This window comes from Haliaeetus albicilla, chromosome 28 (assembly GCF_947461875.1).
Source record: "Haliaeetus albicilla chromosome 28, bHalAlb1.1, whole genome shotgun sequence".
Lineage (NCBI taxonomy): Eukaryota > Metazoa > Chordata > Aves > Accipitriformes > Accipitridae > Haliaeetus > Haliaeetus albicilla.
The window spans coordinates 2,886,775-2,902,285 of record NC_091510.1 but is presented as its reverse complement, the minus strand read 5'-3'; the positions used below and the strand labels follow the sequence as shown (position 1 = coordinate 2,902,285).

At 43.1% G+C, this 15,511-nt stretch overlaps 1 long non-coding RNA gene across 1 annotated transcript; it reads right to left on the bottom strand.

Annotated features, from left to right (window-relative positions):
* Positions 1-320: 320 nt before the first annotated feature.
* On the bottom strand, positions 321-5,265 carry LOC138682492 (uncharacterized). The gene is made up of 3 exons (XR_011322578.1): positions 4,973-5,265; positions 4,062-4,195; positions 321-455 (listed from the first exon to the last, which is right to left on the bottom strand). It is a non-coding gene; the product is annotated as an uncharacterized lncRNA (long non-coding RNA).
* Between the last annotated feature and the right edge of the window lie 10,246 nt (positions 5,266-15,511).

Below are 15,511 nucleotides of genomic sequence, written 5' to 3'. Positions count from 1 at the left end.
TAGACTCACATGCCCAGGTGGAGTCCCAGGCTTGGGGACCCGAACTGGTAAACCAGCCAACACCTTCTGATTGCATCCACTCTGTGACATTTTACTGCTCTGCTCCCCAAAGACACCTCTTTCTGGGAGAAATTGCCTGCTGTGTCCCATTCGGTCCCATTTACTTATTGCCAGATAGCTCACCCAGATCCATCTGCGATCGGCAATGAGTTTCTCTAGCAGACTGTTTTTCCATTCCTGAGCATTCCACAAACCGCCCCTCATTTTCTCCAGTGGATTTGATAAGCGGCGTTACTCGAACATGCATCAGCTCACGAGCTATGCAGAGTGTGGTCGTGCAATTCATCTTCATTACTGCTCCGGTTTGACTGCACGCTGCCGTTACGTAGCACCGCACATGACGGAGCGTTTTCTTCCTGGTAAGCTGAGCCAAAATGTGATAAACCAGGGAAGCTCTGTGCACAAACGAAATGGTGATGAGGGCTGTTTTGCCAGTGGAGGATTGATCAGTGCTCTACCTATGCTAGCCCTGCTTTCTCATCGCTTCCATTTCCTCAACATATGTGCTATGAATATAAGTGTGAAAGAAATTAATAAAAAGACAGCTACAGATGGAGGAATTTCTACAGCTGGGAGATCCCTCTGGGCTTACTAAATGCCAGTCTGAGTGCTGTTTTCTTCGGTAGGAGCAGTGAGAAGGGAACCAAGACAAGGCCAGGCATTTGGGGCCGTCCCTAGCAGAGGACAGTGGCACTCCCAGGGTTTATTAGCTTGGGTCCATCACAGAGACAACCCACCTTCCACATCAGACTGTGGGCAGAAATGAGGTTTTTATACCTGCTCCTGACTGTGCAGACCCATTCTAACATGCCAGGCATGTGGGAAATGTCAAATACAGCTTGGCAGTGGTCTGTTTTTTACCTTGAATTTCCCTGCTGTCTAGGCTCCCCTGATTTCAGCCTTGTCCCCCTCCCTTATCCCCATCCCAGCAATGATTAAGTCAGCCACTGATAGGATTTGGCTGTGTGTAACCCATGATGAGAAAGTGTTAATGAACATCAGAAACAACTACCCAGCCTGTCTGGGAACTGCACTCACCACTTCTGAATATTTCCGTGGCCTTCCAACTCACTTGTCAAGGCCTTTCCCTGCACATGTGCAGACCTAATGAGAAGTTTCTCCATTGCCCTTTTTTTTTTCCTCTAACCTAGACAGAGCTGTGTGTTGCAGTGTGAAACACAGGCTTCATACTCTCTGCCCTTAACAGTGTGTCTAACAGGGACAATCTGGCTCTTCTGATGCAATACATGCCAATGAAATCCCCGTGACAAATACTTTAAAAAGGTATTTCTGCTTCTTTGTGCTCTGGTTTTATAACATTAAAATGCCAAGCTGCATGCAATAGTGCATCTAGACCAGCTCTGTTTGATCTAAAGCAAGATTAAATCAAGGTGAGAACCAAGTGATATTTCAGTTTCCCGTAGTTTTAGTGACTTAGCTTAGTGGCTTCCTAAGCCAAAAACTGAGTTTGCACCTTTGTGATTAATAGTCCTTGATGGATATTTCTTTTGTTAATTTATCTAACTGTCTTTTCAACTGCATTATACTGGGGGCCCAGTGAGATGAAATGGGAAATGAAGACTGTCTTTACTAATGAGAATCCTCACTCTTGGTTTTTTTTTGTATTGATATCATTTAAACACAAGTGTAATACTTCTTTTTCTAATCTTTCAGAATAGCTCATTTCTGAAATTAGAAGAAACATAACAATTCCCAGCCGGAAATGTAGTATTTCAGGACACGCAGACATTGCTGTAAATAAGGGCTTTGAACATGAGGGAAAAAAAAGACTTCTTAGCTTTAAATATAGCACTGTAATGAAAGATTATCGTGTAGAAAATTAATGGCTGTGTTTTACCGAGCTGAACTAACTCTCCCCTTCTGCCCTCAGAATGGCCATTTGATTTTAACCCTGCTAAGACCACCACATAAATAATTAAAGCTACCTGTTGGGATGAGCCTGAGGAAAGGGCAATGGGCAGGCAGCGCTGGGGACACTGGTCCTGCCGTGCAGGGCTGCATCCCCATTGCTCAATCCAGATGCAGAGAATTTGGGGACGACTCCCCCTTGGCCCTTAATCCACCTCCTCTCCTCCAGGGTGAGACAGGTCTGGAAATAATATCCCCATTTTATAGGTAGGGAAAACTGAGGTTGTTATGTTTATCACAGAAAAATAAGGACGAGCCGCGCGGGTATTATTTCGGCAGTGAATTAACGAGCTGGGAATGCCAGCACCCGTTCTGAAAGTTGTGCTCATGAGCTACCCGAAACAAAGGTGTTATGAAAGGAGAGGGAAAACACGGTTTTCTGTACTCCATTAAAAGTGTTGTTATGGTGCTCTCTGTTCTGTTACTCATTTTATTAGGAGAATAATTTCAGTAAACTACATCTGGCTTTCCTGAGGGTTGTCCCCTCAGGTTAAACAGGCTGTCTAAAAATACCTCCCCCCTTTTTTTAAATGTTCCTCCTTTTTATCTTCCTTTTGATGGCTTTTCATTTGAATTATTTCTCTTTTTTTTACGATTACATTAGCACGTTTTTCCCCTTAATTCTATAATCTTTTCAACTCTAGGCTCCTTTGTACTTTGTGCTTTTGTGCCCTTTTCTTCTCAAGTCCTTTTCATGTTTTCTCCCTTTTGTTTTTCCCTGGGAGCCTTTATTGTCATTTTATCCTTTATTTTTAGTCTTCAGCTGTACAGTAGGAAGTAATGCTAAGAAAATTGAAAAGGAAAAAGCTGCATAAGCCAATGTAGTAAAGAACAGTCATATACTGAGCCATAGGAGAACTTACAAAATGAAGGCACAGTGGTGAAGCCCATATACTTTTGGTCTCCGTGGTGCAATACTCATGAAAAATAAAACAGTGACATTTCCTTTAAAAAAACAAAAAAGGCAAGCCAATAAACAAATAAAAACCCCACACCTGTGTGCGTCTATGACTTTGCTATAAAAATGGCCTGGAAATGGACCACTTTGCGATGAGAATCTGAGCTAAATCCCCCACGCATTGAGATAAATCTATTTGTAAGGCACAGATGTGAGAGAATTTGCCTGGAGACTCCTACCAAGTGAGCAGAACCTGACAGTGACTGATTTTGGCTTGTGCTGGAAGCTGACTTACTGTTTTATGAGTTAACAACTTATTGTTTAAATGCTTTAATGCTGATTTAAGCCAAGAGTGCCTGCTTTGTATAAAGAGGCATAAAACCAGCTATCTTTTATATAAATCACATTCCTGATAAAGTCTCTTTTCCACTGAGGAGACAAATGTGGCCAATTAATATTGGGAATTTGGCAGATTGTTGCTACCAATAAACTGAACTATCTCCGTGTGCATCAAATCCCGTCCTCCCATTTTACTTTTCCCTGCTGCAGCTAAAATTGGAGAAAAATAGAAGTTAAAAAAGGGAGGCTCCGAGCAGCAGCTCCCTGGGACGAGTGCTGCACGGTGCTGAGCGCTCGCGCAGGCTCCCAATCTCACCTGCCGCGCAGATGCCACCAGGAGCTGGGGACACTGTCGGGCTCTCGCTATCTCTGATCTCCTCACCAGGGCTAACAGAAAGACCTTGTTTTCTTTCTTGCTTATTGTTTTTGTGCCCCCCCTCACGAATTGCTCCCTTGGTGCTGTTGGTTCCCACCAAGCCCAGAGTCGTGGGCAGGTCCAGCCTCCACTCCCCTCGGCAGAGCTGCTCCTTTAGTCCTGTAGTCTGTGAAGGTCTTTGTAGCAGAGCTTATTTTTAAGTATTGGATAGCATTAAGTATTATTAAGATATATGTGAAAATAATCTCACTGTTTCAGTATGACTTGGCGCAAAACTATTAGCTGAAACTATGAACTGGGAGGAAAGAACAGAATTGGGTTGTGGGGTAAAGTCAATTCAAGGGTTTTCTCATCAGTGTTTCAACCATAGAGATCAGGCAGGTTCGAGATACATCTAAAGCAACAGGCAGGGGGCCTGGACTGGAATTCAGCTTCCAGTGTCTAGAAAGAGTCACTCACCAGCCCCAGTACCGGTACTCGTAGCCAGCAGGGCGATGTCGAGGTAGAGCCAGTGTCCCATCCACAGGCTTGAGCTGGAGCTCAGGCTCAGGCTTGTAACCACTCCACTGCTCATCCCTGTTTGCACCAGGCCACTGTGGGAGGCAGGAGGCACAAAATGTCCAAAAAAAGTCTAAATGTCTGCCACTATGGACTTGCAGGGCTCATGTGATTAGCCAGCTGCATCCAACTGTTCTACAAATATCTCTCCCCCCCTCCAAAAAAATCATAAATTACCATCTAAGTTAAATTCTTCAGTCAGAAGCCCTGCCAGAATGATACTGTCATAAATTTTTATGGAAACATAACCAGGGATGATGAGTTCTTGGGCTGTGATGTTTATTAAAGTGTTTATTGGAACCTTGCGGTACAGTAACAAATGATATCGTAAAACAAATTGGGCTGTTTCTAATCAGCAAAACAACACAAAACTGAGATATCTGAGGCAGATGTATTTCTTTCTTTCAATTTCCATTCCATGAAAAATTACCGATATCTTTCTAAAATCTTTTCAATCACACTGAATTTAGAGCAGTGTACTAGCAAGAATGTCCTTTCTCCTATCCTATATGTTTCACCACTATTCTGTAATTATTTTGGTCTACTTCAGAGTTGACACATCCCTGAAGTCAATCCCTCTGTCTTTGTTATGAGAGTCTAAAATTTTCAATAGTCACGGCTTATAAACTCAGAGGGGACCACTGCAGATATTTAATGTGTCTTAATGTTTTGTTCAGACTGTAATTCCCTAAATTATTTTTCATTTGAGCTAGGTGTTTAGAGGGTTAAATTCAACCTTTTCGAGGATCGCACGGTTGATCATAAAATCTTGGTAACCCTGCTTTCTGTGAGTGATGGTCCCCTAGCCATACCTTCTTCTTTTTGAGATGCAGGTCCGTCTCAGCCCATCTAGCTCTGAAGACGTTACTGATGTCCTCTGTGTTGGGCTGTCATATTTCTTCTCTCTGCTCTCCTGTTCCCCTCCTCACAAGCCTCCGCTCGTCCTGTCTGCTGAGACTGTAAATTCTTGGTCGCGGCGGCTCTCATGGCCAGAGCTTTTGCCAGCTTGGTGCGGTTGCCGTCGCGGTGCCGTGGGGCCGGTGTGCGGCTGATGGCTCCGGTTTGTTCCCCGTGGCCTCGCAGCGAGAGCTTGGGCTGGCAGCACACGGGCAGGGCTAAGACGTCAGGGATGGGGAAAAAAAAGGAGTACTTTGCTCAGAGGTCGAGAATGTTTGTGTCAAGCGCACAGGTAGAGGCATGAAAGGCTTGTGTCGGATGGGGGAGAGAGATATCGGGAACCGGGAATGGGAAATGCCTGGGGAGAAGGAAGAGAAGGAAGAGGGCTGAGTGGTGCAGAGGGCTGGAAAGTTTGGGGGGGAGGTTTGGGGACGCTACAGAAGACTTTCGGTGGTGCTGGGTGACAGTACAGGTCTGCTCCCTCCTCCTCCCTTCTCCCCGTGAATCTGTGCCCTTGCACAAACGGCGTGGGGAAGGGGGTGAAGGTAAAGACGAGCCCGTCCCTCTCTTTCCACCCTGGAGAAATCACACACACACGGCACCACAGCTGGAGCCCAACCCCTGGGCAGTGGTGGATCCAGCTGTGCAGGGAGACAGAGGTGTCCGCTCCGACAGTAGCTTGGGTGGCTCGGACAGCCGGTCCCTGTCCCTTCCAGCAGAAAAGACAGGCAAAAGCAGGCAAAAGAGCCAAAACTGCGGCAGCCGGTGCCGATGATAATTTTGCAGCCGCCGGCAGTTAGCCGTCCGAGGTAGCTACGTGCTCTGCCTGCGCCTGAACTTTGCTCCGGCTGATCTCAAGGTGAAAGGATGATTCACAATGATAAACTGTGTGTGTGTATCTACTCGGAATAAGGGATATCTTTTAGCTTTGGAGACTGGCGAGCGAGCTGAGGAAAACCACTTTAAATAACATGAGATGTGGAAGCATATTTCACCTGTTTATCAGCATTTGATCTAAACCTACTTACGTCTATTTCTGCATATTCTACAGATGCAGAATTGAGGCTTAGAATGAGTGGTGGTTTAGGCTGAGCGTATTTGTCTTAAAACACCTCATCTTCCCCACAAACAATCCCTTCAAAATGCAGATCTGTGGAAAGAAGGTTCATGCTCACACCAGCATGAACGAACGCTGAAGCTGCTGTCACACGCGCTGTCACGTCTCCGGCCACAGTCTTGCATGGGTACACAGTGCGCATTTTTCAGCCACTTTTATAATTCCCTGCCTAACACAAGCTGTGAGAGGGAGCATCTTCCTCTGACATGCAGATTTTCTGTTTACAGAGGTAACTTCTACCGTGGAGACTGGACTGGGGAGGGAGGGGGTCCATCCCCATCAAAATTTTATAAATCTTGCTAAGGTTTTTTCATTACTGTTCTGTCTTAATAGTAATATGAATAATGCAATGGAGGTAATGACAAGCTTCATTCAAACTTGTTGCAACATGTAGCAGTTTACAGCATGTCATAACTATTATATAAGAAAACTTCCATAGATTTTCTTTTCTCTTTATTTTTAAGAGGCTGGAGGGTGTTACCGAGTTCTCATTAGTTTGTGCACTGGCACAGTAGTCTTCAGTGGGGATTTTGCTGGTTAATCCTTGCAGAGATTGACATGTGGTGACAGGGGCTGAGCATGAGAAGGAGCACATTGGAGAAAGTTAAGATACAAAAGGCCTTTTTTTTTTTTCCTGACATACAACAATTTAATATTCTCATCTTGCTTAGTATTATCTTGATGATGAGTAACCTATAGACAATGCCTTTTCTTGTGCTCTGTGACAGAACTCTCTTGAACCTCCCTTGTGTTCAACATGCACACACACAAACACACTAAAATTTTTCTGTTGCCATCCCTACCAGCTCAACGTTGTCTTTGTCCATGAGTCAGCTTTAGCGTGAAGTGGCAAAGATTTACAAAACTCAGGTTGAAACCTGGCTGGAAGGCAGCACATTGTAACTGAGCAGAGAGGCCAATGCCAGCAATCTCTCTGTGGACAGAGATGTTTGAATTTCTTAACTTGGACAACACGGTAGTCAACCAGGAGGCTCAGGGTTGACCCAGAGATACTGTGTGAATATGTCATTAAAAGCCAAACTTTCGATAATCCTTGGTTTTAGCATTGCAGATAGATAGAAAGACCGAGGAAATCATAGCAACATTTGCACATGTTATTCTCTAAATATTTCCTCACTACCGCAATACACTCGTACCCGTAATTTACTGCCCTCTCCAACAAAAGACAAAAGTGGCCTTTTTTCACAAAATGGGGGCATGGGATGGAAGGCAGGGACATAACTGACAAAACCAGAGAAAGGACAAAGTTTTATGCCAACCCCGAGACACAAGGCAAGGCCAGAGCTTGCAGAGGCAATGGAGAGCTGGGGCACGTGACAAAGGAATTCCGGGTGGAGGTGGCGTGGGGAGAGGCATGGGTGAGCCAGACAGGACTAAACAGCTACGTTTGAGATGGTCCAGAGGGGAGGGAGTGTAATCAGTGTTAATTAATTACGCTGTGTTTATTTTTACTCTGTTATTCAGTGCCCCAGGTGCTTTATTGGTGGAGAGGGAGGGCACACTAATAAATTGGTATTGCTGCTTATTATTATGTACTAATTTGTTGCAGCAGTTTGTGGGATTTTTTTTTAAAGCAAGTCAATAAAGATAATATTCCTCAAAGGTGATTTCCAGATAAGAAGGCAGTTTATCAGTACTCCCAAATTTCAGCCAGCTGTCATTAAGTGTGTCTCGTCGGCTCGTGAAGGGCTTTGTAGCTGGGTCAGGGCTGCTGGAGACGGCTGCAAGGTTGCTAAGGGAACCGCTCTGTCCTGAGATTCTTCTTATGCATCAAACTTTCATCTTGCAAAAATTTCTGTAGGCAAATCACTGTGAGATGAATGCTAATATGCTGCACAACTGGGACAAGTGGGCTGAGGTAGCTAGAAGGTCTGAGTCACATTTGTTTGATTTCATTTTCGTATTAGGTGTATGCACAGATGCATATCTAAGAGGACATAAATATATGGTATTACACATGCATTTGTGCTTCTGATATACTGTACTACAGGGATTGTTATTAATAATATTTGGGTTTGTTGGGGGGGACACCTAGGCTTTTTTGGAAGGTGCTGCGCCAAAAAATTCAATGTAAAGGTTACGAGAACAACCTTAAGTTTGGTGGGCTTTGGATCAGGCTGAAGTGCAGGCAGTCTCACTGGAGCATTTCGGTCTCTAAAACAGGAGGCGATAGGCACTCAGACAAGCAATAGGGCTTGAACTGCACAACTCTTGGAGCTGAAAAATTTTGGCCAAGAATTTGAAACAAACTTACCCTTAAGAAAAAGGCAATAAACCCTTTAATGTGTGCGGAGAGTAGATCACATGTCTCTTTTTCAGGGCTCACCTTATCAGAGAGGTCCATAGATAGTCTAGCACACTGCACACCATTTATCTATCTCAAAAAGTAGAAGGGTTGAGTGAACCCTGCTGGGATTTAAACCTTTGTTTCCAGGGTGTCTGGATATTTCAAAGCTGATACTTATACTACTAAGCCAACCCCTCTGGCTTAGTTCATTATACAGTGCAGCAGCTTATAATGAACTCTGACCTGTAGCGAAACTCTTGAAAGTGAAAATCCAGAATAGTTCCAATCTTGGTGCTAGCTTCCAGCAAGAGTATAATTGGTTTATAAACAAGTACAAAAGTTACAGAATTTAGTGTACTTTAACTATTGCTTGCTGCAATTCTTTAATGCAATATTTGCATTTTACACAAGCCTTCATCTTAAATAAGTCTTACATTGGAATGATATGTCTATGACATGGGATACAGTCCATCAAGAGAGGACTGTGATTCCTTTTTGGCCTCAGAAGTTCCCTTGTATTTTCAGCAACTAGCTAATGGGCTGATTTAACATCAGTAAAAAATTAGAAATTAAATGTTTGAAAAGATTCCTTGTCAACCAAGATCACTACCCCTAAAGAATACAGGCTTGACAGACCATCTGACTATTATAAATTGCTCAGCTCTGCAATTTCCAGGAGCACAGAAGTCTGCTACAACATAGTCTTGTTTGTGTTTGTACTGACGAGTCTGAGATTGATGCAGTTCATAAAGACGAACAGATAACTTTCAATGTCTGACTTAGATCAGCCTTCAGCAGACTGTAAGAAGTAAGTTTTGACCTATATCAGGATTAAGACCTGCAGCATTCCAAATTAAAGTAAATTAAACTTTTGTCATATCATCTGGCTCCACTAGAAAATTCAGTTTACAGGCAGAGTCTGGGCATGCACTCCAAATGGGTGGCAGTGGAAGAGAGGATCATGCATTTTTCTTTGAAAACATGGTTCTTTGAAATTATGTAATTCAGAAATGTGGCATTGTTATTATAGCATGATAATCCATGGATAGAAATGTGGCAAGGTTTGGAGGGGGAGATAATATCTTTTATTAGACCCAGCAGATTGTTGGAAAAAAACAGACAGCCTTCCAGCTACAAAAGCCATTTTTCAAGGCTGAAATAAAAGCAGCATCTTCAGTGTTAAAGGCAACTGAACAGTTGGTCTGAGTTTAACTTGATTACGTTAAATAGTTAGACTATCTGGGCAAAAAAGTGGTTGGTACCTGTGGAGAAAAGAGTGGTGTAAGCAAGGATAAAGTTGATAAGGTCATTAGCTCCTATTGGGCAAAAAGAGAAAAAGACAGGTAATTCATTGTCTGTGAAAGATGGAGGGGCTTGGGGAGGGAATTACAATGTGCCATAAAGCCAGTCTCTCTATTTAGTCTGTAATTTTTAGTGTCCAGCAGGGGTGTGCATTTTAGTTCCCCCACTCCTCTTCTGAAGGGGGTTTGTACATCTCCCTGGAGGGGCTGGCCTGAGCAGTTGCAGGTAGAGTGGCTATTTTGTGAAAAGAGTCCTTCTGCTAACTGGGAGCTTCTGTCCTTTACTGATGATCTCTATGAGTTTTTTCCAGTGTGTGGTTATTGTGATTTTACTGCCATGGAAACCGCATGGGTATCCGTCTCACTGGCCAGTGCATAGCGTGTGCTGGGATGTGCTTGTGCAGGAGCCAGAGGTTTTGATGTTTCTGTAGCGGTGCATTTACCGTGGTGGTCATGGAGATGCGTTGGCAAGTCTCACGTGTGTCGCTCAGACGCCGTATGGTTCACAGAGCCATTGAAATTTTGATTGGAAGAGTGCTCGCTTAGTCCAGAGTCCTGCTTAAGCAGGTCTATGGCAAACACTAAATCAGACTTTGTGGCTTTGTCTAGCCAAGCAAGTATTGAAAACTTGCAAAGACAGAGATTCACCACGTCCCTGGGAAGCCTGTTCCACTGTTGCCCTATGCTCCTAGTGAATAAGTCATTCCTGATGTCCACTCTGAACCTTCAAAGCTGTGATTTGTGGCCATTGCATGTTTTTATACCATCTGCTGTCTACTAGAAAACTGTGGATCTGTTGACTTTGTAACTCCCCTTCAAGCTGTTGTAGGCTGCTCTTAGATTCTCCCCTTATGGATCCTCTTTAGCAGACTAAACAAACACATCTCCTTTGATCTCTCTCCATTGGCTCTAAGCCCCGTGCTCAAGACTGCCATGGTGCACGCCACCAAACCTTCCACAGCTTTTTGAGGGCTCATTCTGTCTCACCATCCATGTTGTTCAGGAAGATATTGGACAGTATCAGCCTCACAAGCACATCAGCCATATCTTTCACCACCTGCTGAGGAGTCCCATCCAGCCCTATGGATTTCAATACATTGTTGGCTGTCCTCCCCATATAGCACTGATGTGTGCAGAGATCTGGGCGCAGGTTTTCCCTGAGACAAAAAGTCATTGAGTACTTCAGCCTTTTCCATACTGTCCATCACTAGGTTTTCTCCCATTCAGAAATGGATGCACATTTTCCCTGAGTTTCTTTTCACTTCTGTTATGCTTGTACAATCGCATCTTGCTAGCTTTTATGTTCCTTTCCAGTTGTAGCTCCAACTGGGCTTTGGTCTTTCTGGTTTTGTCCCAACAAGTCTGAGCAATACTTTTATACTTTTTCCTTTGTTGTCTGCCCTTGTTTCCACTTCGTATGTGCTTTGCATTTTAGTTCATTAAGAAGCTCCTCACTTAGCCAAGTGGGCCTCCTGCCAAAATTCCCAGTCTTCCTGAACAATGGACGGAACAAGCAGTGCATGTTGATCTCCAGAAAACTTGCTTTGGGCAGTGAACTTAGTGAGACTGGAGGGGGTGGGGGTAGGGGTGGGAGGCAATGTGCTGCCAATTTATTTTCCAAGGAAGGAAATAAATTCCAACTTTCTTCAAGTATGGATGATAATTCAGTAGTATTTTCAAGGCTGGGGTGTTACCCAGGCAGCTGCACACAACTGATGTGACTTTTTAAATGAAGTGACTTTGTATATGGTAGTGTGGTGGTTTGGTTAAATATGGGGTCTATTTTCAGAGTTGCCTCACATGTGATGATCCTTTTTTGGTAGCTCTGGGGGGCGTTGGGTAGATGTTGTAAGGAGTTCCTCAAAGCTAATACACCGGTGTTTCAGAATCTGAGTGTATACCCCAACCTTTTTGTTTTGTTTTAAATGATTGATTGGTGATTAAATGGCTGTAGAGGTGGGTGCACTGGCCTTGGCTCTGGATGTATCCTATCTATTCTTTATGCTCCTGCTTGTGACCAGGAAATTAGTGTTTGTACAGAACGTGATTAATGCTGTGGTGGAAATCGATAGGGAATCTAGGTTTTCAGTCCAGATGATGAAGCTTTCTTAGGTTTGTTTGTAGTTATTTAGAATCTCTTTTTCATGGTGACTCCTACAGAATATTGTGGGAACATGGTCTTCCAGCTGTGAACATGTCTGAAGAAACCATTCGTTATTGAAGGCAAAGTTTGGGGAGGCTAAGGGTAAAATGCATAAGCTGGTCTTGGTGTTGAGATGCTCCTTCTATCCTACAGAAGCTTCTCTATTCTAGTCTAGCATTCTTCATTGCTCTGAAAGTACCTACTACCTTTTTTCACTGCTAAATATAAACATAAAATCTAGAGCAATTTTTCTCTACTTGTTTTCAGCTTTGAAGAACACCGCTTCTCTTTCAAACCTAATAAAAGATATACCTGTTTTTCTCTTCCAGCTATATCGGTTGATCTAATAAAATGTATTACTTCTCTCTACAATCCTCTTCTTCCTCTGACTCAAAGAACATAGTGAAATGGATGTGAATAGCTACTCCAATCCGCTCCTTCATTTGTGTCTCCTCTCACTGAGCCACTTGCATGGCAGGAATAATAAAAATCACAGATTTGCAGCATAATTTAGGTTAGGAGATTTCTTGAGGTCATCTATTCCAATCATTTACTCAAAGCAGATCTAACTCAGATTAGCTAAAGGTCTTGTTCAGTTACTTTAAATGTCTTGAGGTTCACCTCAGTCCATTTCTCCAGCCTGTCCACGTCTATGAGTAGCAGCCCTGCTCTCCAGCATATCAACCACCCTCCTGCTGCCCATTTAGTGTTATCTGTAAACTTGCTGAGGGTGCACTCCATCCTAGTGAGCAGGTTGTTAATGAAGACGTTAAACAGCCTTGGCACAGGTATCAATCTCTGTGGGACTCCACCAGTGAAAGACCACCAGTTGGACTTTATACTGGTGATGACAACTGTCTAAGCCCACCAGTCCATTCAAATTTTTATTCACTGTATTGTGCACTTATTCCATCTGTGTTTCACCAGGTTGGCTGTAAGGATGCTATGGGAGACAATGTAAACAACCTCCACTGCTTTCAGCTCATCCACAGATCTGTTCATGTCTTCATAGAAAATTAAGCTGGTTAGGCAGTTTTCCCTTGGTCAATCCATGCTGTTCTCAGTCACCTTCTCATCTTGCCCGTGCTCAGAAATGACACAATCCTTCCAGGAGAATTTGCTCCATAATCTTCCCGGGGACTGAGGTGAGGCTGCATGGCCTCTATTTATATGGATCCTCCTTGCCCTTCTTGAAGACAGGTGTGACATATTGGCTTTTTTCCATTCATTAAGAACCTCCTCTGATCAAAGTCTTTTGAGGGTGATGGAGGCCTTGCAATGACATCAGGCAGACCGCCTGGCACCTTTGCCTGCACCCCATCTGGCCGCATGGACTCGTGTGTCCAGTTGGCTGAAGTCGTCCCTGACTCGATCTCCTTCTACTGTGAGTAGTGTTTTGTTCACAAAGACTGCTAGTAAGCTCAGGAACTTGGGAGGGAAAATCTTTCCAATAAAAAATGAGGCAAAAAAGAATTTAGCACCTCAGTCTTTACCAAGTCTTCTGCCACTAGGTTTCCGGGCCCGCGGTTGCCTTTGCCTTTTTTTTTGCTACCAATATACATCTTGTTGCTCTTCACATCCTTTGCTAGTTTCATCTCCAGTTGAACTTCCTCCATCCCTGCAGGCTCAGGCAATGTCTCCGTATTACTCCTGGGTAGTTGTTCCCGCTTCTTCCTTCCATGCCCTTATCTGCTGCACTTGAGTTCAACCAGGAGGTTCCTGCTCATCCACGCTGGCTGCCTCCTTGATTTGCTTGAGTCCCTGCACATCAGAGCGGCTGTTCCTCTGCTCTGAGAAGGTCGTTTTGGCGATCAACCAGCTGTCCTGGGCCCCTTTGCCCTCCAGGACAAATAAGTAGTAGGACCAACTACTAGATTTATAAGACCAAGTTAAACTATTTTATTGTAGTTTCAGTTGATTGGCATGCAAAAGTAAGAAAGAAATCAGCTCAGTAGGGCTAGAGGCAAGAGATAAAATGTCAGAGGGGACTTGTGTTCAGAAGAAATCTTTCTCTTGGCTTCTAAATCTGAGAAACACAGGCATCAAGCAAGAAAAATTTTATATTAAGAACTTCCTTTTTCTTTTCAATTTACTTTGATCAATATGCTATTATCTCTACTAAAAGAAACACTCTTTCTATAAAAAGGTGCAGTATGGAACTGCCCATCAACCAAGAAGCCAAGAGTGATTCTCTCCAGAAGAATATTTTCCAGTGAAGACATCCTAAGTTGAAAAATATCTTCTATAAAACTTCAAAAAATTGATGTGGAAGAGACAGCTATGCTGATGTCTCTTACTTAGGCAGGTTGGTTCTGAAAAGTCTGCTGAGACCCATTTTATTTGCCCTCTCAGTTTACTTTCCCTTATGTTTACACATAAGTTTTACATTTTGAGTCTCAGTGGCTTCTGAAGATGTTTAAAACATATTCTAGTTTCGCACCTAAAATAATACTCATGCCACTGTATTTAAGACTTGATTTTGCACAGCAAAAATCCTACAAATTAAGTAATAGGAGTGAAAAATTTAAAAATATCTGAAAAATCACTTCTGAGCGTCAGTATGTGCCAATACAACAGAAGAGCATCAAAACCACCCCTAATCAAATATTTTGTGATGGTCCCTATGGAGCTTCTGCTCCTCAAGCTTCACCAGAGACTTTTTCTTTGAGTCATTCCTGCAGCCCGTCCCAGTCTACAGTTTCAGGTTTTTTGTAGAACACAGCTATTCATGTTGCTTCAGATCCTGCTGATTTCTTATTAGTGCACCTGCAGATCTTTAAATCTGCCATCACAGAGGCCCAATGAGCAACTGATTGCTTTGCAGATTTGAAGATAGATTTTATTTTAGGTGCCTAAAAATGCAGATGGGTATCTAGTGGGATTTTCAAATGCCCATCATCACCTAGCTCCCATAGCTTTTATAATTTCTTCTGCATTTTCAGAAGATAGTTTTATCTCTTTGGCAGGCCTTCAAGGTCAAGCTGGCACACAAATTAAAAACACAGGGGGAAATTAAAATCCATTTCTGCAAAGCTTATGATATTTGAACCTTGGAGCTTCTATTTAGGCATGGTTAAAAATGGAAATGCCCTACTTCTTTTAAGTCATATTTTTTACCTAATAAATAATCTGCAACTTCTGGTTTTAGAAAAAATTCCAATTTTCTTACAGTTTCTCATAATATCTGACTTCCTGCAGAGCTGCTGCATTGCTCATCCAAATTCAAAACCCACATAAAGCAGCAAAAGAAAACATAAGTACATGAGTAATCAGAACTGTGCTTATTAAATCACTAGAAATTGTCCATCTGCTGATGACAAAGACCTGATGTAACTTGGAGGGTTGCACTTTGGCATATATCATGAGAAGCCAGGATAACAGCCTACACTCTGCAAATGTGTATATGTGTAACTGGAACTTCTTACAATGACAGAAACAGATCCATGAATAAATTTGTGCAGATTAGGATCATATAAAATGCATAAGCTTGTGTAAAGTCTTAAAAAGGGACGTAACTAACTCGTACTGCAGTCTCTGGGCTACTGAAGTGGCCAGAAGGTTGAACGTGCTTTGGACCACCAGACC